At 39.0% G+C, this 27,884-nt stretch overlaps 1 long non-coding RNA gene across 1 annotated transcript in view; it reads left to right on the top strand.

The window, feature by feature from the left end:
- The first annotated feature begins 6,688 nt into the window (after positions 1-6,688).
- LOC126058831 (uncharacterized) overlaps positions 6,689-27,884 on the top strand; it is a 93,996-nt gene continuing 72,800 nt past the window's right edge. Inside the window, exon 1 of the long non-coding RNA XR_007513298.1 lies at positions 6,689-6,923. This is a non-coding gene — a long non-coding RNA (uncharacterized LOC126058831). The remainder of the gene's footprint in view (positions 6,924-27,884) is intronic.

Below are 27,884 nucleotides of genomic sequence, written 5' to 3'. Positions count from 1 at the left end.
CTCTATCTTAGCTGACTCTTAGACAGCATATGGCTTTTAAAATCCTTTTAATGACCTATAAAGCTCTCCATGGCCCTGATTCTGTTTACTTTTCTGACCTTTTTACTTTTTTACACTCCAACACAGACTCTTTAGTCATCCAATGTGATGTCGTCTCAAAGTGCATAACCGATACAAGTGGGCTAGTAATTGAGTTAGAGTGCAGGCTGCTCTCAGCCTGTCCCAGGCACCAGACCAGAATGCTCTGGAGAGCGCATTGAGGGCAGCTTTGTGGCTAACAGCTTTAGATATATTTAAGGAATAAGCAATTTTCCTTAATACTTACCTTCCCTCAATGAGTTATCTTTAGTTATTTCTTGATTGTTTTTCTTATCTTCTGGCTGAAGAAGTTAAAGAATGCCAAGTCCTTTCAAGTGGGTGCTTGACCGGTGAGGTTTAGAGCCATCATTCAGTGGAAGTGCTAGAAGGAGATGCTGCTCTGTAATGACCCTAGTTGTCTGGGGAAATAACACAATGGAAGACACTTATCTGAAGGGCCCACTAGCTGTATCAAGGCATCTTCTGGGTACCATTTGACTTACTAGTAGTGATCATCAGGATAGTCTCTGAACAGCAGAGGAGTAAATGGGTATAACTCGTCCTCCTTTCCATCTAAATTACATAACTAGCAGGCAGGATTTATGTTTTCCTGCATTGTTGTCTCTCTCTTTTCATAATTCTTCATATAAATTTAACCAGGAATTAAATAGAATAGTATTTTTCAGTGCATGCTGTGAGAGTTTTCTTTTTGGGGGGCAGGTTGGGTAGGATAGGTAATTCTGTTCTTTTATCAGTTTAGGAAGCAAATTGAGAAATAAGACTCAGAAACAGAGCTGCAGGTCAAACGTAAACTTTATTACAGATAAATCTGATTGAAGAGCATGACTCTAGTTTTGGAGTCAAATAGACCTTATAATACTATCTCTCCTTCTAAACCTAGATTTTAAAATAGTCCATCCGAGGGAGAGTTTGGTCTTCATAGTAGTCACACTCACCCAGAGTTACTGTTTCATGTTGGCTCAGAACAGAGAAGGAAGAAGAGAAAAATACTCCTTTCCACTATAATTTCAACTTTTTAAGAAATTGGTTTGAAAGAATTTTGTCCCTGGAAATGGTGGGCTAGATTATTTGGATTACCTTTTCTTGCTGAAAACAATAAGAAATAGTGGAAAAAATGCATAACTATGTCTATATCTTTATATCATAATGGGAAACTTCCAGACCAAATATTAAATATTTCAGAAAAGCTCAAACCTAGAGGAGTAAGCTACTAATTTAAATATTTAGCATTAAATATGATTAAATGGTAACAAGGGATAACCTACTAGAAGAGGTGAAGGAGAACTCTAAAAAACATATAAATAATAGATATAGGGGCAACCTAGAGCTAAGAAAGCGTCCTGTTTGCAACCCGTCATGAGGATGGTGCAGGACTGGACATGTTTCCTTCCCTTGTGTGTGGGGTCACCATGAGTGGGGGGCTGATTTGAAGGCAGCTAACAACAGTAACAACAGCTGGGAGAGAGAGCATTCAAGGAAGAAAAAACTTAGACCAGTGTTCACTATGAGAAAACGTCTTAACTCTCCCGGAATCCAGATTTCTGAGTCCAGGGAGTTGGGTGATCTACCTGGGCCATTTGCCCTTAAGTGTTCTTTTGCACCTTGAGCCTTGAAGCTCACTTTTGACTCAATGGTCTAGATAAACTTGTAAGACCATTTTGCCTTGGGCATTATGGTTTTTTGAAGAATTCAATTAGTTTCGGGAAACAGACTCTAAAGGTCAGGCTGGCAATTATGTTTTAAGGGTAAACTGGTAATTATTTTAACTGTTCTTCAAGACAATGCCGGATGAAATTCTTCCTAACCACAAGTTGTTTATCAGTCCTGTTCTGGATCTTTTTCTAAGGTAAAGCCTTTAGGATTTGGTGTAAGAATTTTAGAAGTTCTCATCGTCAGAACATTTTTGACTCTCTAGTCAAATGTTACCCCAATTTGCAAATCATATTATTAAATAAACTTCAATCAATTTCTATTAATAGCTTAATATAATTTTTGTTTTAACAACTATAAGGATGGGATTCAGACCTCATTGGAAAAGGTATAGCTGTGGCCCTCTGGATGTCTGAGAAATTTGCTAAGGTGATATAGCCCAGGACTGGCAAACAGGAAACTACCCTCAGGGGTGCCAGTGAAACTCACTAGAAAGCCACATGACAGAATGCTATAAGATTTGCTTGGAAACAGCCATCTGGAGTGCTTGAAACTTTCTGAGAATCTGCCCTTAGAGGTGCTGGCAAAGAAGAACCCGCTCTTTGGTTTGTGGATGATTCTCTCTGGAAAGTCATCCACTGAGGTGCTGCTGAGACTCATTGGAGGGTGAGTGCCACTGAATGTCCTTTGTGTTGCTGGCAGCTGTATAACTCGGGAGCAAGAAAAAGAAAACACGCTGGAACCAGGAAGAAAAGCCTCTTCTTCCTGCAGTGTCCCTCCAGCTCTCTCTACTGACAAAGTTAACATGGCGCTAGCAGGAAAAGGAGAAATATTTACAAGGTCCAGCTCCAGTATCACAAAGCTAGAAGGAGGAAGGGTGAGAGAGACAATATATTGATAACTGGTACAAAAGAGAATATTGTATAACAAAAGTAAACAGTTGTAGTTACCTGCAACATCTTTCAAATATAATGTGATCTTAAAGAAGCAAAACCCGGAAAAATGTGTAAACTGTGATTCTATTATACACAAAGTTGAAAATAACAGTGGTAAATTTATAAAGTATAGCAAGAACATGATGGCCATAAAGTCACTGTAGTGTCTCAAGTGCGGAGAGAAACGGTTGTGATCTGTAAGAGATACCCAGTGGTTTTGGTAATTCATTTTGCTGGAAAGTGTCAAAAACCATCTACAGTCAGTTGAGCTGTAATTTTTACCTCATGAAACCTGGAACTCTAGAAATGTTGCGAATTTCAGATATAACTGCATCCTGGAAATCAGATATCATTAGGATTCCCTATTGTTTTATTTTACTGTTCTTCTTGTCTCCACTTGGCTTCATTCTTAAGGCAGATCCTCTCTACGAGATAGTCAAGATGGCTTCCTGCAGCTACAAACACACATCCTCTTAGAGTTAATGCTATCTCCAGTGGAAAGCCTTATTGGATACTCTGGAATCATGGGACCACATTGAGATGGCCAGGCATCTATATGAGTCATATTCCCTACTGTCTTTCTTTAGGGGAAGGTATTGTAGTTTGAATGAAAGCCCACCAAGACACAAGGAATGAGAGACAGGTTATTCTCCAAAGGAAAAACAAATCTATAAAGCAAAGGAGGGGAATTAGGAGACAAGTGAAGACAGAAACCATAGCTCTAATAATCCATTATGAGATCAAGATTGTTGTTGTTGGGTACCCTTGATTTTGACTTATAGAGATGCCATGTGACACAGTAGAACTGCCCTATAGGGTTTTCTTGGTTGTATTCTTTACAGGAACAGATCACCAGGTCTTTCTCCTGCAGAGCCTCTGGATGGGTTCCAACCACCAACTTTCGGTTAGCAGCTGAGCACTTAATCATTACACCACGAGGGGCCCTTTATGGGATCAAGGTTGTTGTTGTTATGTTGTTAGGTGCTGTCTAGTTGGTTCCGACTCACAGCGATCCTATGCAGAACAGAAGGAACTACTGCCTGGTCCTGCACCATTCTCACGATTGTGCTAAGCTTGAGCCTATTACTACAGCCACTGCGTCAATCCATCTCATTGAGGGTCTTCCTATTTTTTGCCGACCCTCTACTTTACCAAGTATGATATCCTTCTCCAGGGACTGATCCCTCCTGACAACATGTCCAAAGTATGTGAGATGCAGTCTTGCCATCCTTGCTTCCAAGGAGCATTCTGGTTGTACTTCTTCCAAGACAGATTTGTTCGTTCTTTTGGCAGTCCACGGTATATTCAATATTTTTTACAAACGCAATTCAAAGGCATCAATTCTCCTATGGTCTTCCTTATTCATTGTCCAGCTTTCTCATGCATATGAAGCGATTGAAAATACCATGGCTTCGGTCAGGTTTATCTTAGTCCTCATGGTGACATCTTTGCTTTTTAACCCTCTAAAGAGCTGTCTTGCAACTGATTTGCCCAATGCAATGCATCTTTTGATTTCTTGATGTTCACATTCAAAACACCAGTGATTATCAGTGCATCCTGATTACATGCTCAATCAATTTCAGACTGCAGAAGTTGGTAAAAATCTTCCATTTCTTCATCTTTCACCTAAGTGATTGGTGTGTAAATTTGAATAATATTTGTATTAACTGGTCTTCCTTGTAACCATATGGATATTATCCTATTACTGATAGAGTTGTACTTCAGAATAGATTTTGAAATGTTCTTTTTGACAATGAATGCAACACATTCCTCTACAAGTTGTCATTCCTGGCATAGTAGACCACATGATGGTCCCATTCAAACTGACCAATACCAGTCCATTTCAGCTCACTAATGCCCAGGATATCATTGTTTATTCATTCCATTTCATTTTTTGACGATTTCCAATTTTCCTAGATTCATACTTCGTACATTCCAGGTTCTGATTATTAATGGATATTTGCAGCTGTTTCTTCTCACTTTGAGTCATGCCACATCAGCACATGAAGGTCCCGAAAGCTTGACTCCATCCACAACATCAAGGTCAACACTACTTCGAAGAGGCAGCTCTTCCCCAGTTGTATTTTGAGTGCCTTTGAACCTGAGGGGTTCATCTTCCGGCACTATAACAGACAATGTTCTGCTGCTATTCATAAGGTTTTCACTGGCTAATTCTTTTCAGAAGTAGATTGCTGGGTCCTTCTTCCTAGTCTTTCTTAGTCTGGAAGCTCAGCTGAAACCTGTCTGCCATAGATGACTCTGCTGGCATTTGAATACTATAGCTTCCAGCCTCACAGCAACACACAAGCCCCCACAGTATGATAAAATGACAGACATGTGGGGGGATCAAGGTTACTATATTAAAAAAACATTTGTCTTATCATAGTGTTGCTGGATATCATGTAAAGAAATGTACAAAAAATATTGTTAAAAACTGACTAGAAAAATTGTATACTCTTTGATTTCTAAGATGTTTAATGTTGTATACAATGTTCTGGAAAAATCTTGGCCTCCTAAGGTACTCTTAGAAATTTCTGATGGAAATTTAAATTGGTATTTTTGGAAAACATTTTGTCATTGTGTAACCAAGAGATTTAACGAACTAATACAATTTGACTTAATAGCTCTGCCTCTAGGAATTTATCCTGAGGAAATAATCAGAGATGAAGAAAAAGAACATGTATAAGAATGTCAGCCGTATGGGTATTAGAATTGACAAAAATTAGAAACAGATTAAATGTGCTACAATAGAAGAATGATTTAACAATTATGGCATATCTAAAGAATGAAATATTATGCATCCGTTAAAACTTTAACAAAGTGAAAAGTGCTCAGGTAAAGAAATAACTTTAAAAATTATGTATGTATTATGATTCATACTTTATTCTGGTAAATAGTTATAGTTATTCAGAGTCACACAAAAACATCAATAGCTTTTTTTTTTTTTCCTGGGGAGTAGGATTACATGTGATTTTACATTAATTTTTTTTAATCTAAATAGATATCTATTGTAACCATACAATCATTAGAAAATCTTTGTCTCCTGAAAAGTGTATCCTAGTTAACTTGAATAATATTATTGTTATGCTGTTGAGTCGATTCTGACTCATAGCAACCCTATATGACAGAATAGAACTGCCCTGTAGGGTTTGCAAGGAGTGGCTGGTGGATTTGAACTGTCAACTCTTGGTTAGCAGCCAAACTTTTAACCACTGCACCACCAGGGCTCCCTAGAACTGTTCCATAGGGTTTCCTAACCTGTAATCTTTATGGTAGCAGATCACCAGGTCTTTGAACTGCTCACCATTTGGTTAGCAGCCCAGTGCTTAACCAGTGAGCCACCAGGGTTTCTTGATGATATTACCTTAATGGTATTATTTAAAAAAAAAAAAAAAAAAAAAACCTGTTGCCATTGAGTCAATTCCAACTCACAGTGACCCTACAGGACAGGGTAGAATTGCCCCATAGAGGTTCCAAGGAAAGCTTGATGGGTTCAAGCTGCCGACCTTTTGGTTGGCAGCCATAGCTCTTAACCACTACACCATGAGGATTTCCAGTATTAGACATTATCAATTTGGGGTTCCAGGTGTCTTGTCAATAGTTGCGTGGCAATGACAATATAACTAATGCATTTCCACAGAGCCCAATGTAAAACAGGGCAGCTAAGAACTCAGTTCAGAGATCTCTTACTACATCAGGGTGTTTGTAACCAAAGGGAAGAAAGCCGCTGTGAAGGCTGGAGTGAGTTAATAGGCAATCAAAAGATTAAAGAGATAGTCTCTGTTATTCCTAAGTGGTGCTAGAGGATGTCAGCTTCCTAAGGCCACTTCCTCAGCATCAGCTGTGCCCTGCAGGGTGTCTGGCACATAGTAGATGCTCACTAAATATTGATCAAATATATCGTTTTCTCATCCACTAATATAACAACTCAACTAACTCTATCAGAGAGCTATGACAGCATCTCCTCACTCACCACCTCCATCTTTGAAATGTTTCAGCTTTGGCAGGGATGAAGAAAGGCTTGTCAGTTGGCATTTATGGAGAAAGGAATCAAGCAATGTGTGGCCTGGATGAACTCCAGGTGATTCCTGCCCTCTCTGACAGGACGTGCTCTGTGGTGATTGTCATGCAAATGACCCTGGAACAATCACTGAACAACAGAAACATCAAACAAAAGCAGCCTCTGGATTTTCTGACAAACCAGGGATAATCTGCAGGTGCATACTGCTGCTGGCATTTGTAAGTTCTTACATTTGGCGGTAAATATTGGGAGGGCTCTGTCGGCAGGTTAAACCTGGGTTATTTGATTTATGGTGTTCCAAATCGGAACAGAAATTTAAACCTGGGTTATTTGATTTATGGTGTTCCAAATCGGAACAGAAACTCATTCCTTGCCTGACACGCAGGGATTCTTGGCAATAGACATAGACTGAATGGAGCTCACCTAAACCTGTTTTCCATTGACTTTTACCCTTGTATTTGCTTCTGCTAAGAAATTGAAAATGCCGAAAGGCAGCAAATAAAACCTGTGGCCAGGATATAGCTTTGCAGTGGTTTGGCAAACGCTAGGCACACTGAGTGAAGAGCAAAAGGAAAACAACTTGGGAATCCACAGACTGAAAAGGTTGAAACGCATTTGTTACAGCATGTAGCCACATGCCTCCTGGTAGAGCCATTACAGTGCATGAGGTGAGTGCCATAGGGATATTTTGTGTCTCTGACAAATAAGGGAAATGTCACCAAAACCTGCTTGGGCTGAAGTCCAAAACACATTCTCTGTATTTAACAGATTCTCAGTCGGCACAGGCGAGTTGAGATGTCTCAGCCATTGTGTGCCAGCAAAGCATCACCTAGAGGTTTGGATCGTAACCGAGAGTGGAATCATTTGAAATCCACGGGGTTTGAGGAAAGCAGAGTACCATAGCTCCTGGTGGCACACTGCTCATTGCATGACCCACATTTAAACAGCAGCAGCCTGCTGAAGTCAGGCCATAAAGGGGATGCCTGGAGGAGTCCTGATCAGGAGGGGAGGGAAGACAGGGAAGATGAATGCATAATATCTGGAGTCCACAAAATTTATTTTCTCCCAAGGTTTACAATTATGGGGCAGAGGGAAGAAGGCTGAAGACAAAGGTGGAAGTTACTTTGCAGGTCATGAGTCAGATGGGGAAATAAAGTGTCATGCCTCTCCTACAGGAATGCTGAAACCTGAAAGGATCCCTGAGGACATGTGGTACACACTGAGGCCCCTGTAGCATTTGCCACTGAAGAGATACTTGAACAATGACAGCCAAGCAGGCAGAATGGGGAAAGTGAACCAGCAAGTGCACTCAGCCCAGTGTTGTCTGTGAGTTGTCCTTGCTTGGCTCTGAACCAGTTATCTTGTTTGAGAGATGCCCACCTTGGAAAATCTGAGTGGTCCTTAATAGCAGTGGTTCTTAAAAGTTAGGAGTTTTTGGGTGGTCCAGTCAACTCGCTTGGTGGCTAACTGAAAGTTCGGCAGTTGGAGTCCTTCCAGAGGCTCCTTGGGAGACAGTTCTGGTGATCTACATCTGAAATATCACCCGTGGGGTCACCATGAGTTAGAATCAACTCAGCCGCAATGGGTTTGGTTCTTAAAAATTAAGCATGTACCAGAATCTCCTGGAGGGCTTGTTCATACACACACTTCTGGGCCCTGTTCCTAAAGTTTTTGATTAAATAGGTGGGGGATGGGATGTAAGACCTGCATTTCTAACAAGTTCCCAGGTGATGCTGTTGCTGCTGGTCCGGGCTACAAAGTTTGAGAACAATTGCTTTGCAGTATGCAATGGCCTGGGACGTCTTTATAGGTGGTTCTGGTTCTTGGTGGTTCTGATTCAGGAGAGATGTGGTTTGTTGCCTTAGTTTCCCAAACTATCAATTTCAGAGCTAATAGGAAAAAGTAGAAAGTAAACATGTTAATGTTTAATAATTCCTTGGAGTGTGGCAACTGGGAGTATTGTGTGTCATGTATTTTGTTTTTCTGTTTCATTCATCCATGGGGAATATGGATGTAGCTATTCTGCTTGTCGCCTTTTCCTCCCGACTTAAAAAGCAGTACCAGCTTATAACATTTGGTTGTGACGTCAAGCCTCAAAACTTCCTTGTAGCCACCAGGGCAGCAAGGCAAATTCAAAGTGAACGACTGGCAAAGATTAAACATTTCTCGGGAGACTCTGCTGCCTTTTTTGCACAACCAGCTTAATTAAGAATCTGTGGCAATATATTAACCACAAGCTTATGGTTCTCAATATGCCAATCAAACATAATGAGATAAATGCAAATGTCAAAGCACAGACTCTTTGCCTAGGAATATCTGAGGGCTTAAAGCTGTATCCTCAGTTGCTAGAAAGCAATGGGAATAGCTGGGCCTGGGGAGGATGGGGTTTGCCCACTGCAATTTAATAAAGCTGTGGTGTGACCTCTAGGACTGAGATATTCTACATCCAGGTAAGATCTGAGGCTCTGAAAATAAGGCTAAAAATCTTTGGTGTACAACATCACATTGATGATATTATTATTATTATTAATAACGTATCCCAAAACGCTTGCCTGCTTCTAGCGAGTCGAGCTAGAAGTCAGGAGTCAACAACCAACGTTCTACATCCTACTTCAGTGAGTAGTATTTGGGGTCTTAAAAGTCTGCAAGCGGCCATCTAAGGTACAACTATTGATCTCTTTCTGCAAAAGAGATCAAAAGAAAGTGAAGAAAACCAAGATGCAAGGAAACGATTAGTCCAAAGGACTAGTGGACGACAGGAACCGCAATCTCCACTACTCTGAGACCGAAGAACTAGATGGTGCCTGGCAGCCACTACTGACCGCTCTGACCAGGATCACGATAAAAGGTCCCAGTTAGAGTGAGAAAAAAATATAGAACAACATTCAAATTCATAAAAAAAAACCAGATTTACTGGCCCAAGAGAGACTGGAGGAGCCCCCGAGACTACGGCCCATAGATACCCTCCTAACTTGGAAATGAAGCCATTCCTGGAGATCACCTTTCAGCCAAATAATAGACAAGCCTATAAAATAAACAATAACAGCTGTGAAGAAAGTGCTTCTTAGAACAATTATCTATATAAGAACAAAAGAGCAACATCTGGTCAAAAGAAGAAAAGACAGGAAGCGGCAGAAAAGCACGTTACGGATTGAATTGTGTCCCCTCAAAATGTGTGTCACCTTGGCTACACCATGATTCCCAGTATTGTGTGGTTGTCCTCCATTTTGTAATCTGATGTAATTTTACTATGTTTTGTAAATCCTAACTCTACCCGTGGTTAAGAGGCAAGATTAGGTTATGTTAAAGAGGATTAGGGTGGGATGCAGCACCCTTACTCAGGTCACATCCCTGATTCAATGTACGGGGAGTTTCCTTGGGGTGTGGCCTGCCTCACCTTTTAACTTACAAGACATAAAAGGAGAAGGAAGTGAGTGAGCAGAGAGATGGGGACTTCCTACCACCAAGGGGCCCGGGATCTCTGCACTGAGAAACTCCTAGACCTGGGGAAGATTGATGATAAGGACCTTCCCCCAGAACCAACAGAGAGAGAAAGCTTTCCCCCAGAGCCGGTGCCCTGAATTCGGAATTCTAGACTGTGAGAGAATAAATTTGTTTGCTAAAGCCATCCATTTGTGGTATTTCTGTTATAGCAAGACTCTACATCTAAGACAACTGGAAAAATGGAAATGGGGGACTCGGGGTGGTAACGGGAAGAGTGCTGACACAATTGCAGGGATTGCAACCAATGTCATGGAACAATCTGTGTATAAACTGTTGAATAGGAAACTAATTTGTTCTGTAAACCTTCACCTAAAGCACAATAAAAAACAAACAAACAAAAAATGAAAGCCTGCATCCCAGGTCTGTCACTCTAAGATCTTAGACAGGTCAAATGACATCTCTTTTTCTGAATATCTTGTTAAGTAGGAATGCTAGAAAGGAGCCCCGGTGGCAGAGGGGTTAAGTGCTCTGCTGCTAACCGGAAGGTCAGTGGTTTGAACCCACCAGCTGCTCGGTGGGAGAAAGATGTGGCAGTTTGCTTCCATAAAGATTATAGCCTTGGAAACCTGATAGGGGAGTTGTACTCTATCCTATAGGGTTGCTATGAGCTGGCTTTGACTTGATGGCAACTGGTTAGATAGTAGCTGACTTTGTTTCACAATAATGCATATAAGAAAAGAGAGTAAGATATTTAATTACGTTAATTTATCTTTTCAATGATTGTGCTAAAAATGTTTAAAACAGAGGACTGTCATCAACTTGGTGAATTTGGCCCTCAGGCAGATTTGGCACATTTATAACTGGCTGAACAGCTTGCAACTTAAACAGATGGTTGTTACCTGGAAATGCATATTCTGGTGATGTGCTGAGGGGCTTACCTTGCTGAAAGGCTTGGTGGTGTTCACCATTTTTACTTAAGACCTGAATAAAAGTCAGTTGTCAATTTCATGAGTGTCACAAATTTGGAAGTGGTAGCTAATATCATCTGTGAATAAATCAAGCCAAATATTTTTTTTCCAGTTTGACTATAGGGTGATTATAATGTCACCATTTAATAAACATAAAAGTAGATGTTCCAACAAGATTAATTTTTTTTTCTTTAAATGAACAGAGTAGAACTGCCTTATAGGGTTTTCTTGGTTGTAATCTTTATGGAAGCAAATCACCAAGCCTTTTCTTCCATGGAGCCACTGGGTGGTAGGTTTGAACAGCCAACCTTCTGGTTTGCAATAGAACACTTGACTGTTGTACCACCAGGCAGGGCTCCTTACCTAGGGGATAAAACTTAAAATCATATGTGTGGAAAGCACCTTTAGGTTTCAATATGAGGCATCAGTGTGGAGTCTAAGGAAGTTAATGTAATTTTTGTTGCCTTGAATGGATTCTAGTATTCAGAATGAGATAAATGACTGTATTGCACAAAATTAGCCAGACTACGTCCAGTATCACCACTGTATTGATTGCAGAGAAAAGCAGTCAGATAAGTGAAGGGAGTAACTTCATATGAGGTGTGGTTGAATGAACTGGGGAGATTTTAGCCCAAATAAATGAAAAATAAAGGAAGAACATAAGCTCTGATTTAAAGTTCTTGAAGGATAGCAATGTGAAGAGAAGTTATAATTAATATTTTATTTAAAGCCTTGGGACTATAATTAGAATCAGGATTTAGGGAGGTAGATGTTAGGTCAGCATAAGAAAAACATTTCTTAAAAAAAAAAAAATATCAAAGTAATAGTGTACACAGTTTACAGAAGCAAAGGATGCTACAAAGCAAATAATTAAAAACCACAGTTATCTTCACCTTCCCGCCCTCATCTTTGTCCCCAGAGGCAACCTCTAAGAACTATTTTCACTTATTCTTCTGGCATTCCCTCTTCTTTCTAAATACAATATATGTTCTACTTTAAAAATAAAATTTAATAACTTCTACTATGTCGTCATTGTTGTGTGCTCTCCATTTGATCCGGACTCCTAGTGACCCTATATGACAGAGTAAAACTGCCCCGTAGGGTTTCCTAGGCCGTAAACTTTACAGGAGCAGATTGCCAGGTCTTTTCTCCTTCAGAGCTGCTGGTAGGTTTGAACTGCCAATATTTCAGTGAGCATCCAAGCACTTAACCGTAGCACAACCAGGGCTCCTGACTTTGGTTCTCTATCACCCTACCTTCCCCTTCCCCATTCTCTCAATATAATTAAATAACTGTTTCCAGTTAAATCAATATTTAGATGGCACATTACGAAGATAGGTATGTCTGAGCCACTTAATGTATTATGGTTACGTTTTCCTCAGAATTAATGTTTGTCTTATTTTTTGTTTGCTTGGTCCATCCTCCCCATGAGGTACTATTCATCGATTCATCCCTGTCTTAGTCTTCTAGTGCTGCTATAACAGAAATACCACAAGTTGGTGGCTTTAACAAAGCAATTTATTTTCTCACACTTTAAGAGGTTAGAATTCCAAATTTAGGATGCCAGCTCTAGGGGGAGGCTTTCTCTCTCTGTCAGCTCTGGGAGAAGGTCCTTGTCTCTTTTCAGCCTCTGTTCCTTGGTTCCTTGGTAATCTACATGTGGCATGGCATCTATCTTCCCCCATCTCCACTTACTTGCTTGCTTAATCTGCTCTTTTATATCTCAAAAGAGAGTGACTTAAAACACTTCTTTTACTAATATTTCCTTATTAACATAATAAAGAAAACCCATTCCCAGAAGGGATTATAACCATAGGCATACCAAAACCCATCACTGTGGAGTCAATTCTGACTCATAGCAACCCTGTAGGATAGAGTAGAACTGCCCCATAGGGTTTCCAAGAAGTGGCTGATGGATTTGAACTGCCAAGCCGAGTTCTTAACCTCTGCACCACCAGGGCTCCAACCACAAGTATAGGAGTTAGGACTTAACAACACATATTTTGAGAGGACACAATTCAATCCATAACAGTGTGGAAATTTTTATATTCATTGTGCTTTGGAAACTCTTCGCTTTTAGTTCTGAAAAATTTTCTCATGTTCTTTCTCTTTTTTTTTAAACAAATTTTGTCCCTTCACTTTTTGTTTTCTTTCTGGAACTTCTATTAGTCAACTGTTGTATATTCTGAAGTTTCTAATTTTCTCGTGTTGTCTCTCTGTTTCTCCATCTCTTTTTATTTAACTTTATATTCTGGAGAATTCCACTATTTTATCTTTCAATAAGTGTATCAACTTTTTGTTTTCATTGCATTATTTTGAATTCCCAGGTAGTTCCTACTTGTTCTCTGAAAGTTCTGTTCTTATAGAATCCTGTTTTAATTTTATGAATGCAGTATCTTATCTCTTTGAGAATCTTTTAGTATTAATTTTTTCTGCATTATCTGTCTCCTCCAAGCCTCTCTTCCCCTTATTTTTTCTGTGCAATGGTTTGGCCTCAGCCTTTCATATTAAGGGCTTTCCTAAAAAATAAATGTTGGGATAGCCAGTCATATTCTAGAGGAAACATGTTAGATTGGGTTCCCTGGGAAATAAACCCTGTGAGGCAAGTTTACTGTGAATTCCCTTAGGATCAATACCTGAGAGGGAGAGGGGGGAACTGAATGAGAATATTGTTACAATCTGTCCTCAGGCAATCCATATAGGAAGCTTCGAGATTGAGATGACTGTTCAGTTGTTGCTGTTAGCTGCAGTCCAGTTGGTCCTCAGCTCATGGAGATTCCATGCACAGTAGAAGAAAACACTGCCTGGTTCTGTGCTATCCCCATGATCGGTTATAGATCTGACTGTTGTGATCCATAAGGTTTTTCATTGGCTGATTTTTGAAGTAGATTGCCAGGCCTTTTCTCCTAGCCCATCTTAGTCTGGAAGTTCCATTTAAACCTGTTTAGCATCATAACAACATGCAAGCCTCCACTGATAAATGGGTGGTGGCTGGACATGAGTTATATAGACTGGGAATTGAACCAAGGTCCCCTCAGGGAAGGTGAGATTCCACCACTGAACCACAAATGCCCTCAACTCTCTCTTCAGAGAGGTACCAAATTGAAGCAAGAGGGCTGGGCCTATTTACCCCACATCTATAAGTCATTGGATGTGGGCTGTTCCCCAAGAAATGGGTGTGATTTGGGGCAAGACAGCTTTCTACATTTGAGAGCAATTTGCTGAGTGGGAATCTGCTCTGAGTCATAAGCAAGTAACACTTCCAGCAGTTGGGAGTACCACCTTGATCCTGAGGGAAATATTTGGGTAACCTGCTTCAGCATTCACTACAGCAAAGTACTAAAATGCTGTGATGTGGATGAAGTTAGGCAAATGGTAAACCTTACAACAAGATAATCTTTTTGTCCATTTTTTAGGGAAAGTCTCAAATGTTAGTATCAGTGGTATTTCTCCTGAGCTTGTAAATTTCTACAGAGAGGAAATTGGGGAAAGTTTTGGGTGGTAGCCAGTGATCTCAAAAGCTAGACAAAGAACTCAGCATTCAATGGGATTATATCTAATCCCATTATTTTTAGGAAGCATTTAGCCTTCACCATTTAATGTGTCAGAAACCCTGATGGCATAGTGGTTAAGAGTTTGGCTGCTAACCAAAAGGTCAGCAGTTCAAATCTACCAGATGCTCCTTGGAAACCCTATTGGGGAGTTCTACTCTTTCCTATAGGGTCACTATGAGTTGGAATCGACTCGATGGCAACGTTTTTTTTTTTTTTAATTTACTGTGTCCGGTGTCCAAGTGTCGATTATCTTTATGGCTCAACATCTTTAGAAAGCAAACCAATATGCATCTGTCTGGGTAGGAGAGAGGATAATTTCCTGGCTTTATGGGATGAGGGGAGGATCTGGGTGCCTGACTCTTCTTATATACCCTTTCAGCAAATTCTCCCATTTTTAACCCCATATCCCATCTCAGATATACCTGATACACCAAGTTCCGGAGCCTTTCATCGGCCTTATCTTCTTCTTTGCAGGCTTGAGTTTAAAGTTCCTCTATTCCGTCCAATAAGCTTCTAAAATTGTGTGGATATTCCTGGCTCTTTGTTCTTGTGGGAACTTTAAGTTATTTTCTTGTTTCACTTGGATTTTGGAGATGAAGATAAGAGATAAATGTGTTGTTCAGTCTTCCATGTTTGACTTTAAATTCCAGTAATTACTTTCTAAAAGGCAGAATATGCTGTCTCAAGAGGTGATGAATTCTCAGTCACTGAAGGTGTTCAAGCAAAGAATGGACAATCACTCAAGGGGCATGTTGACAGGATTCCTGCCTCAGATTGAAGCTAAGAGCTAGCTTCATCCAGTCCTGAGATTTGATAGCTTTATATGATATGGAAGAAAGGGCTTTGTGTCCATGAAAGGAAATGCTACATGAAAATCAGAGAACTGGAGCCCATCTACCGCAACCTCCTCATCTGATGAACGTATGTAATATTTGGGTCCTTTTTTGATCTGACACTCTTCTACTACTCAAGTCTCAATTCACACTACTCCCCAACACACCCTTGAATTCCTTTGTACAACATTCTGTGAACAGAATTCCTGGCAGTTTCTCATATGCATCATGCTAGTTCAAGTTCCAACGTCTTCAAGCATACTGCTCACACTTGGGGTGCTCGTCCCACTTTTTTGTCCAGCCTACACCTATTCTTCCTCCAAAAACTTAGCCCAAGATTTCTTCCTTCCTAAAACCTTCCCTCAGTGCCTGCCTCAGTCTTATTCAGTTGCTTCTTTTCTGTTTCTCCCACTAAACTGTACATTCCTTGGAGGCAGGGATAACATCATTTGCAGTTTTGTGCCTAGCACAGTACTTAGTGAATGGTAAGAGCTCCATAAATCTCTGTTGATTAGATTTATAAATGAATAAGGACGCCATCTGAAAAAGCTCAAGTAACTGACCAAGGACACATGGGAGATCAATGGCAGAGTTAGCTGGGAACATAAAAGCGTTTTTAAATTTCCAGTAAATTTTTCTGCCACACAAACTTATGTTTTCCTACTTGCATATTTTCACGCTATTCTGTTGTAAGATGACCAGTCTTTCTTTCTTTCCCATTTCCTTCTTTTTTTTTTTTTATTCTCTATTCCATTCAACAGTGATTAAGTGACCTCCTTTTGTTAAGTTTGGAAAATACAAATACGAATTCTGTTCATCAACTCTAATTCCATTTTTCTGTTACATATGTCCAGTCTTTCTCAAAGCTACACCTAACGTTCCTAGAAACCCCTGAGGTTATCTCACATTTACTCAGATCAAGGCCTTTTGATTATTACTGTTTATTTCCATTTTTATCCTCTCTGCTGTCTATCCCTTCAGGGGGGTTCCTTGCTGAGTCTCCATTGCTTTTAAAGCCATTCCATCACTTACTATTGCTGATGCTCCAGGCTCGCAGGAGAATTCTGATGTCTGTTAGAAGTATCTACGGATGCTTCTCCTTTCTTTGAGTTACATGTCATCCCGCTGGCTCTAACACAGAGTTCCTTGAATCCAATTGTCTTACAAAGTTTATAAATATTACTGGCCACCCATCCTCCTTCCTAGGATTTAAACATAAATCATACAAGCCCATAAGGAGTAAACCAGGGGCAAATTCAAGTGATGGTGACTTAACTGCCCTGTCCAAGACCTCAGGCTTTGTCATTGGGCAAATCTGTCCTGTGCAAATTTCTCTTCCCTTAGTATAAGCTATTTCCCTCAAAACTTTTCAATTCCTCACCCAAATAAGCTCAAGCTGGGCCTGCTCTTCCAGTCTGCTGGAAATGCTCAATCATGTCTGGATTCCAGCAATGAACATATTTTAGGCTCAAGCTGAGACCACCTCTAGAAGAAGAACACAATGAATTACATATTCTAGCTGAGTGTATGGATTCACGAATGGATAAGCAAGACAAAGGATCAGTGCCCACGAAGCAAGTAAATACTCTGATTATCTCTTCTGTCCTGTCTGCACTTTGGGGGTCAAACTTAGGTCAACTTCCCCACATTTATTCCCCAAAATTATTTGGATGAGAAGGCAGAACATTCATTTGTCTTCTATGTTATTACATTTAAGATATTGCAATACTAAGATCTTGCATTAATAGAAATCTTACCTTATGGCGGGCAGTGTTCTAAGAGCTTTACATGAATTAACACATTTAATCCTCATAATAAAACCCTATGAAATAAGGTAATGTTTTATCTCCATTTTATAAATGATGAAACTGGATCACAGAGAAATTAAGTACCTAGCCCAAGATAACACAGCAAGTGGCAGAGCCAGGATTTAAACAGATTCTGATCTGGCTCTAGACTCTAAGCTCTCAAATGCCGTGTGGCTCTGATCTTTCTTATTAATGTAAGATAATATCCTCCAAGTGATCTGTATGCAACAATAAACTTCACAATAAGTGACACAGAAAGTGAATAACAGAATAACCATTACCTATGACTGATGAACACTATTTTCTAGGCACTCTGTTAAAATGTCTTACCTATATTATTCACTCAATATTTACAACAACTCTGTGTTTTTTTGTTCCTGTTTTAGTGATGGAATACTAAGACACAGAGCAGTTAAGTAACCTTCCTAGTTTTACACAGCTAATAAGTGGTGGAACCAGGATTCTAAGCCAGGTCTTTGGGAATACAAGTCTAATATCGGAACAGCCTCTCAAGACTGCCATCCATGTAATTTAGAGGAGGCTCTAGGCTTTATTTGACTTAGTGTTTGAAGTTCACTATCGTTGCAAGTGTCACATAGTCCAGGACATGTAGTACAGTTAGTAATCATGGAAGCATCAACACTTTGTAGTTGCTGGGGGGCTGCCAGGCCATCCTGCCCTTCAATACTTGTAATTTCTCGTCACTTTGCAGCTCACTATTCATATTCATACATAATTTCACTTTTAAAATTCTATGCCACACAAGCCTTTCAAGATTTGGAAATTCATGAAAGCCTGGGGTAATCCCTTTTGACCATTATGAGACCAAGTTGCACTTTCTTGCATGTTGACTATTCTCATAAGTTATGTTTCTATATATACATGAGTTTGTTTATATACCTCTGTATATAGCGCATTGCTTACTATCTTAAGATTGCACTATTTAAGCAATTGCAGAGTGGTGGAAGACTCAAATTCTTTGTAATCATTATTGCTTTTCTAGATGTATTGTTCTGGACATCTGAGAGATCTCCATATTTTTACTTAAAAAAAAAAAGGAATCATTAACTGTTATTAGCACCATAAAGTAACATCATGATATATAGCAGGTACTAGTTCTATCGTAAAGGCACATTTGTTCTCCAGTGTTTTTTAAACAATTATTTTGAGAAAGTGGGAATTATAATAACTATATCTTAGAGATAAAATTGGGTTATTCCACAAGATGTCACTATTTCCCTTTTAGTGGAAATAGTTTGCCATCAGATTGTTTCTAAGATATTTTAAATTAATAAAATGAAGTAAATAATTTCTTTTTGCACGGAAGAGTCAACCAACACAACATACTGTTTATAAAGGGACACCTTTTAATATTCAACCAACCCAGCACTATAAGCTACCTTTGAGCTGGGCACAGTACAGCCTTCTTAGCAAGGAGCCTGATCAGTATAGTACTGACATATTTTTAAGAGAAGGATTCAAGTCCAGTTCAATGGTCTGGTTAGCTCTAAAGAAAAATGTGGGTAAAAAAATTTCTTCTTAAAAAGCAAGAGTTTCAATTATAGTCTACAAAACTTCACAGCCACCGTATACTTGCTCCTCTCTTCTTGGGAGTTATTGAACCTTCCCAATTTTATTGACTCAGTATAGAAGATTATAGAAGATTAAGTTCTAAAAACACTAGAAAACAGAATGAGAGAAATACACAAAGTGTCTATGTCCTGTCGTTGGGAGCTTTAGATTTATTTATTAGTATTGTTTTCCTGAGGGACAATATGCAATCCATTTCAATAACCAGATCAAATACAGAGGGCTCAATTTGATTTTGCATGGAATAAGTGTAAAGGCCATTTTTAACTCACATTATTTTTGTAACTCATGCCATGTTTTATTTTCCTGTCTAAAATGTCTTAGCCATGAGTCTTTGAGAACAGATAAACAGATTGGTGAGGAAGCCCAGATAAAACATTGACAACAGCTTTTGATTTTTTATAGCCTGTATTATCTTGTTTCTATTATGCACATTTTAAGAAATCTACCTGCCAACTCAACAAAAAAGCAGTTTGATGACTTGGTGGGAATGGACAATATAGATGAATTCATTCAGCAAACATTTATTGAGCTTTTGCTGTGTTTCTATTGTTTTGACGTGGTGGTGACGGCACAGACATGAAAGATAAGGTTCTAGTCCTCAATCAACTTCCAGTCTAATGAGGAAGATAGACAAGCCAGGAGGTGTAATACACTCTTAGGGCAGTGGCAGCTGTACTCATAGGAGGTAAGCACCATAGGCTGACAGATTAAAATAGGGGAGCCTGCAGCTCATGTTCCAGAAACCGTAGCAGCCCATTAAGTCAGCAGTTTTACTTGAGACCATCCACCCAACGTTAGACCATGAAAAAAACACCCAATTCAGGGTACATCTGAAGTAAAGAAACAAAGCATCAGGCCTGCTTTTTCTAGATTAGCACATGCAAGATGTTTATTTTCAAAATAATGTTTTATTCAAGCAAGAATGAAAATAAATTTATTTTTAAATGTTCCCTAATAGAATCTTAGGCTTAAAATGATCCTGTCAGATTGAGTTTGGAAACACAAGCTTTTATGTTCTCTATACTAAGTAATCTGTTTATTTCAATAACAGAAATCTGAATGTTTCACTGGAAAAACACATTGTGGGAAAAGAGATTATGTCAAGGCTTCTTTTTCATTGTAGAAGCCCAATAGGTCTTAACATAAAATAGAGTGGGAATTATTGGTTATATCATTGAGCTATTGATCTGGGAGATAATTGCATAGATTGGTAGCATTTTAACCAAAATAAACAGTTATTTTTCTTCACAGAATAGTATTGTTTTAATTCTTGGCCAAAGAGAGGACATTTTTTATTCTTGTTTTTCGTAGTTGATATATGTAGATTAGTGTTTTCTCTTGTTCCCCTTTGAAGTTTTGGTATTTTTAAAAACCAATAGAAAATATCAGAAAACTTCTGGGTTGGTTACAAAAGTGTATGAATGGGGAAGAGAGAGAAAGCCAAATATCCAGCAATTGATTCTTGCTAATAAAAGTTACGGGATATACATAGAATGGAATACTATGCTATCATTAAAAATAGTTCTGTAGGAGAATAGTTAATGGTAAATAAATACATTCATGATATGTTTTAAATGAGAAAGCATATTACAAAACTTGGTACGGTATAACTCAAATTCGTATTTAAAAAACTGTACTGTTTTGCTGGTGTGTACTTAATTTTACAAAAGGAATTTATAATCCATTTGTAAAAAAGAATTTTAAAAAAGCAATAGAGGTTGTATATGTGTCTTCTTTTTTTGATTTTTAAGAAAAAAAACTGCTCTTCAGTCTTATTTTTTTATTCTGTTGTTATTTCGAATGGATACAAACTATCCCATAAATTTGTACTTAGATATCTAGTAAGTACTTTTAAGGTATTTATTAGTTTTTTTTTTTGTTTGTTTAAGTGATAATAATTGTTGAGTATGTCTTTGCAGGAAAGAAATGACTGAGGCCTCAAGTTATAGCATTTACAATTACTTGGATTTCCAGGGAATATATGCAAAGACTACATTACATATAAAAGTACATTGTTCATCTTAATGTTTGGCCCCAAATCTCCAACCAAGTGAAATTCCTTGGGCCTTATCTGCTTCCCAAAGGCTCATAATTTAGTGCTCTTTAAACACTAAATTACCTCCTCCTGGCATTCTTCTCCCTAGGCCTTAGCTGGGTTACTACTTGGACTTCTAAAGGCAGAGATTTCTCCTCACAGGTGGGAGAAGTTTCCTGGTCAGCTCACCTACTGGGGCCATGTCTTAGTTACCTAGTGCTGCTGTAACATAAAAACCACCAGTGAGTGTCCTTAAAGAACAGAAATTTATTTTCTCACAGTTCTGGAGGCTAAAACTCCAAATCAGGGCCTCTGCAATTTCTCCTTGGTGGTAGTCTCAGGTGTTCCTTGATTTCCTGGCTTGTAGGCAATCCTCACATGGCATCAGTTTTCCCCAGTGTGAGTGTCTCTGTGTCTAATCTGATCTTTTCATAACTGAGAGTTGACTATCTTTAGAACCCACTCTATGTGAGAATGAGCTAATTAATAAACAAAGAAAACCCTATATCCAAACAGGGTTACATATGCTTTGAGAAAATACAACTTTATCCATAACAGGCAGCATGAGATTGAAAGTCTCAAAAAATAAAAATAAAGTAATCCAAGTCTCCACCTCATGGAACAGAATAAGCATAGATTATTCTCGCCCGTGCAACTCCATTTGTAAAGCCTTTACTTTCACTAAGAGCTATACTTTCACTGTAATGACTTTGATGTTAAAGTTCATTGTGTATCCTTCTGGAGGGTGGAGGTTTGAGCTCTCCTACAAGGTTTGATTGTACAAGGTCAACAGGGATGGCTGATTAGCTTCCCTGGCTAACTTTCTCTAATCTCATATCTCATGGTTATGGAATGGTAGAAGGCTACAAAAAAAAAAAAAATCCATTGCTGTCGGGTTGAAGCCAATTCATAGTGACCTTATAGGACAGAGTAAAACTATTCCACAAGGTTTACAACACTGTAAATCTTTGAGAAAGCAGGTTGCCACATCTTTCTCCCATGAAGTGGTTGGTGGTTCAAATCATTGAACTTTCAGTTAGCAGCTGAAAGCTTAACCACTGCACCAGTAGGGCTCTTAGAAGACTACAAAGGCAGACAGCACATAGGACATGATTAATAAGAAAAACATAAGCAGCAATACAACCTCCATGTGAAACACACACACACACACACACACCACTACTAAGAAAAGCAGTTCATCTGATACAATATAGAAGTGGATTGGAAAATATCCTAAATAAATCCTTGTTTTGTTTCCTGGCTTTCACTGTTCAAATTTCAGAGGACAATTATTATTGTCTTCAAATGACTTTTATGATTCTATTATTTGACTAGAGCTCAGATTGTCTTCTCTAGCTTAGTGAACCTCAGCTCAGATCTCTGTTGGCTGGTCTGGCTAATTTGATGTGGAATGTGATCGTACCATTCATTTCCTGACTTGATGATGGTACACATTATCTTCATTAACCACCACTCCTCTGTGAGTTTGTCATACTATGGTGGCTTGCATGCTGCTGTGATGCTTGAAGCTATGTCACCAATATTTCAAATAACAGCAGGATCACCTATAGTGAACAGGTATCAGCAGAGCTTCCAGATTAAGACAGATTAGGGAGAAGGACCTGGCAATCTACTTCTAAAAAAAAAAAAAATTACCAGTGGAAACCCCGTGAATAGCTGTGGAACGTTATCTGATATAATACCAGAATTTGAGCCCCTCAGGTTAGAAGGCGCTCAAAATACAGTTGGGGAAGAGCTGCCTCCTCAAAGTAGAGTCGACCTCAATGACATAGTTGGAGTCAAACTTTCAGGGCCTTCATTTGCTGATGTGGCACTACTCAAAATGAGAAGAAACTGCTGCAAACATCAATTAATAATCAGAAAATGGAATGTACAAAGTATGAATCTAGGAAAATCGGAAAAATGAAATGGAACACATAAAGATGGATATTGTAGGCATTAGCGAGCTGAAATGGACTGGTACTGGCCATTTTGACTCAGACAATTATATGGTCTACTATGTCAAGAATGACAAATTGAAGAGGAATGGCATCGCATTCATCTTCAAAAAGAACATTTCAAAATATCTCCTGAAGTATAACACTGTCAGTGATAGGATAATATTCATACCCCTACAAGGAGGGCCAGTTAATATGACTAGTATTCATACTTATGCACCAACCACTAAGGCCAAAGATGAAGAAATTGAACATTTTTGCCAGCTTCTGCAGTCTGAAATTGATCAAAAGTGCAATCAAGATGCACTGATATTTACTGGTGATTAGGACGCGAAAGTTGGAAACAGAGAAAAAGCATCAGTGGTTGGAAAATATGGCCTTGGTGATAGAAATGACCTCAGAGACTATGTGATAGGATTTTGCAAGACCAACAACTTATTCACTGCAAATATCTTTTTTTCAACAACATAAATGGCGACTACACACATGGCCCTCACCAGATGGAATACACAGGAATCAAATCGACTACATCCATTGAAAGAGACAATGTACAAGTTCAACAGTATCAGTCAAGAACAAGGCCAGGGGCAGACTATGGAATACACCTTCAATTGTTCTTGTGCAAGTTCAAGATGAAGCTGAAGAAAATTTTAAAAAGTCAAAAAGGGGCAAAGTATGACCTTGACTACATCCCACCTGAATTTAGAGACTATTTCAAGAATAGATTTAACACATGAAACACTAATGACCAAAGACTAGAGAGCTGTGGGAGAACATTGTGAATGAAGAAAGTAAAATGTCATTAAAAAGATAGGAAAGAAAGAATAGACCAAAATGGATGTCAGAAGAGACTCTGAAACTTGATCTTGAAAGTAGAGTAGCTAAAGTGAATGGAGGAAATGATGAAGTAAAAGAGATGAACAGAAGATTTCAAAGGGTGGCTTGAAAAGACAAAGTAAAGTATTATAATGAAATGTGAAAAGACCTGGAGTTAGAAAACCAAGAGGACACAACACGCTCAGTGTTTCTCAAGCTGAAAGAACTGAAGAAAGAATTCAGTCCTCCAGTTGCAACACTGACGAATTCTATTGGCAAAATACTGAACAGTGCAGGAAGCATTAAAAGAAGATGGAAGAAACACACACAGTCACTGTAAAAAGAATTGGCTGATGTTCAACTATTTCAGGAGGTAACATGATAAAGAACCAACAGCACTGAAGGAAGAAATTCAAACTTCACTGAAGGCATTCAAGAAAACAAGGTTCCAGAACTGAAGGAATACCAATTGAGATGTTTCAGCAAACTGGTGCAATGTTAGAAGTGCTCACTTGTCTATGTCAAGAAATTTGAAAGACAGCTACCTTGCCAACCTACTGAACAGATGGATATTTGTGCTCACTACAAAGATAGGCGATCAAACAGAATGAGGAAGTTATCAAACAATATCATTAATATCACAAATAAAATTTTGCTGAAGATCATTCTAAAGCTGTTGCAGCAGTACTTTGACAGGGAACTGCCAGAAATTCATGCCGGATTCAGAAGAGGACATGCAATGAGGGATATCATCGCTGATGTCAGATGGATTTGGGCTGAAAATAGAGAATACCAGGAAGATGTTCACCTGTGTTTTACTGACTATGCAAGGGCATTCGACTGTGTGGATTATAAAAACTATGGATAACTTTGCCAAGAATGGGAATTCCAGAAAACTTAATTGTGCTCATGAGGAAGCTGTACTTAGACCAAGAGTCAATTGTTTGAACAGAACAAGGGGATGCTGCGTGGTTTAAAATTAGGAAAGGTGTGCATCAGGGTTGTGTTCTTTCACCATACTTATTCAATCTGTATGCCAAGCACATAATCTGAGAAATTGAACTATATGAAGAAGAACATGGAATCAGGTTTGGAGGAAAACTTATCAACAACCTGTGATACTCAGATGACACAACCTTGCTTGCTGAAAGGGAAGAAGACTTGAAGCATTTACCAATGAAGATCAAAGACTGTAGCCTTCAGTATAGATTACACCTCAACATAAAGAAAACAAAAATCCTCACAACTGGACCAATAAACAACTTCATGATAAACAGAGAAAATATTGATGTGGTTAAGGATTCGTTTTGCTTGGATCCACAATAAACACCCACAGAAATACCTGCTGAGAAATCAAATGACGTATTGAATTGGGCCAATCTGCTGCAAAAAAAAAAAAAAAAAAAAAAACCTCTTTAAAAGTGTTGAAAAGCAAAGATGTCACTTTGAGGGCTAAAGTGTGCCTGACCCAAGCCATGATGTTTTCAATTGCCCCATATGCATGCAAAAGCTAGACTACGAATAAAGAAGACCAAAGAAAAATCAATGCCTTTGAATTACGGTGTTGGCTAAGAATATTGAATGCACCATGGACTGCCAGAAGAACAAAAAAGTCCATCTTGGAAGAAGTATAGCTGGAGTGCTTTTTGGAAGCAAAGATGGCAAGACTTCGTCTCAAATACTTTGGGCACGTTATGGAGAGGATTTGGTCCCTGGAGACTCTTCTGGTGTTTGGTCATTAGTGTTCCATATGTCAAATCCACTCGAGATGGTCTCCAAATTCGGGTGGATTATATTCAAGGCCATATTTTGGTTCTCATAGACTTTTTAAAAATTTTCTCTAACTTCAACTTGTACATGAGCAATTGATGGTCTGTTCTGCAGTCGGCCCCTGGCCTCATTCTGACTAATGATATTGAGCTTTTCCATTGTCTCTTTCCATAGATGTAGTCAATTTGATTCCTGTGTATTCTGTCTGATGAGGTCCACGTGTATAGTCGCCATTTATGTTGTCGAAAAAAGGTATTTGCAATGAAGTCATTAGTCTTGCAGAATTCTCTCATGTGATCTCTGGTATTGTTTCTGTCACCCAGGCCCTGTTTTCCAACTACTGATCCTTCTATTTTTTTCCAACTTTAGCATTCCAATCATCAGTAATTATCAATGCTGTTTGATTGCATGTTTGATCAATTTCAGGCTGCAAAAGTTGGTAAAAAGTGTTCAATTTCTTCATCTTTGGCATTAGTGGTTGGTGCTCACATTTGAATATTAGTCATATTAACTGGTCTTCCTTGTAGGCATATGGATATTATCCTGTTACTGACAGCCTTATGCTTCAGGATAGATCTTGGAATGTTCTTTTGACAATGAATGTGACTCCATCCCTTTCTGATATGTCATTCCCAGCATAGTAGACCATTTGATTGTCTGATTCAGAGTGGCCCATACCAGTCCATTTCAGCTCACTAATGCTTGGATTATCAATCTTTATGCAGTTCATTCCATTTTTGAGGACTTCCAATTTTCTTACATTCATACTTCATACATTCCATGCTCTGATTATTAATGAATGTTTACCAGCTGTCTCTTCTCATTTTGAGTCATGCCACAACAACAAATGAAGGTCCCAGAAGGTTGACTCCATCCATGTCATTAAGGTTGACTCTACTTTGAGGAGGCAGCTCTCCCTCAGTCATATTTGAGTGTCTTCCAACTTGAGGGGCTCATCGCTGGCACTGTATCAGACAATGTTTAGCTACTATTCATAAGGTTTTCACTGGGCAATTTTTTCAGAAATAGGCTGCCAAGTCCTTCTTCCTAGTCTGTTTTAGACGGGAATCTCCACTGCACTGTGTCTACCATGGATGTCCCTGCTGGTATTTGAAATACCGGTGGCATAGCTTCCATCTTCACAGTAACACACAAGCCATCACAGTAAGACAAACTGACAGATGAGTCAGTATGCCACACAGAATTTTTATCAGTTTGTGAAATGCGATATGGTCTCCTCCGTCCTTGCCAAGCTGTTCCCTCATCCTGGAAAATTTTCTCTACTGTTCACTTTGGCCCCACTAACTCATACTCCAGGCTTAAGTATTTATCCTTTGTTAAATATGTCTCTTCCCTCTCCCCTTCCAATTACTGTCTCTTCACAATACATAATATTGACTTGGGCACTTGTAAAAAGTGTTTCTCTAGATCCGGACCAGGAATCTAGCCTCTTTCTCGTCTTGCTGATGGATGCAGTGGTGACTGCCCAATGGTGGAGGTGGGGGAGAGAGAGGAACATTCTTCCATTATCCCCCTCCTTCACACTCCAGCACTAACAAGAAAGCCCTTTCCTACCCAGGAAAAAATTATTAGAAAAAAGACACTTTCCAAGTAGCTTCTTCACAAATTTCTAACCTGATTATCTTAGAAATGCAAGGTAAATTTCTCTCAACTGCAAATTACTGCTATTTCAAAATAACTTCTTCTTATTTTTGCATTTTTGATTCCTTCCCCAGCATATTCATCATCAAACTATTAATTTCTCTCTGAAGCACCCCTTCTCCTCCATTCCCCAAATTAGTGACTTAAAATAGCCTGCACTTTTTTTTTTTCTCAAAAGAAGTTGCTACTCCTTACCCAGTTCTGAAATTTCACAAAGATGCACATTAATGAGATTTCCTTTTCACCTGCTGTACTGGGCCCCAGACGGGCTCTTTCTTTTGCTGTATTCACGTACATTCACTCTTGGAAATAAGGAGCCTTCATGGTTTAGTGGTTTGGCACTAGGCTACTAACCAAAAGGTCAATGGTTCGAAACCACCAGCCACTCCACAAAAGTAAGATATGTCAGTATGCTTCTGGAAAGATTACAGCCTTAGAAGCCCCACAGGGCAGTTCTACTCTGTCTTATAGGGTCGCTATGAGTCAGAATCAACTTGAAGTGCTTTTATTAGGAATTTTATTTAATGATTAGGAGTGAGTGTTCTGGAGTTCTGAAGCAAATTGTTTTACATTATGCAATTTAAAAAATCTTTCTCTGGTCCTCAGTAAAAAACCCCATTGCCGGGGTGTCAGTTTTGACTCACAGCAACCTTATAACCCTCAGTATTCTTATCTAAAAATTGGGATAATAATTTAACCTACCCCCTAGTGTTCCTATGAGGATTAAATAAGAGTGAA

Source organism: Elephas maximus, chromosome 15, assembly GCF_024166365.1.
Source record: "Elephas maximus indicus isolate mEleMax1 chromosome 15, mEleMax1 primary haplotype, whole genome shotgun sequence".
NCBI lineage: Eukaryota > Metazoa > Chordata > Mammalia > Proboscidea > Elephantidae > Elephas > Elephas maximus.
Note: the sequence above shows the minus strand (reverse complement) of the source record. Positions and strands in the feature narration are given on the sequence as shown.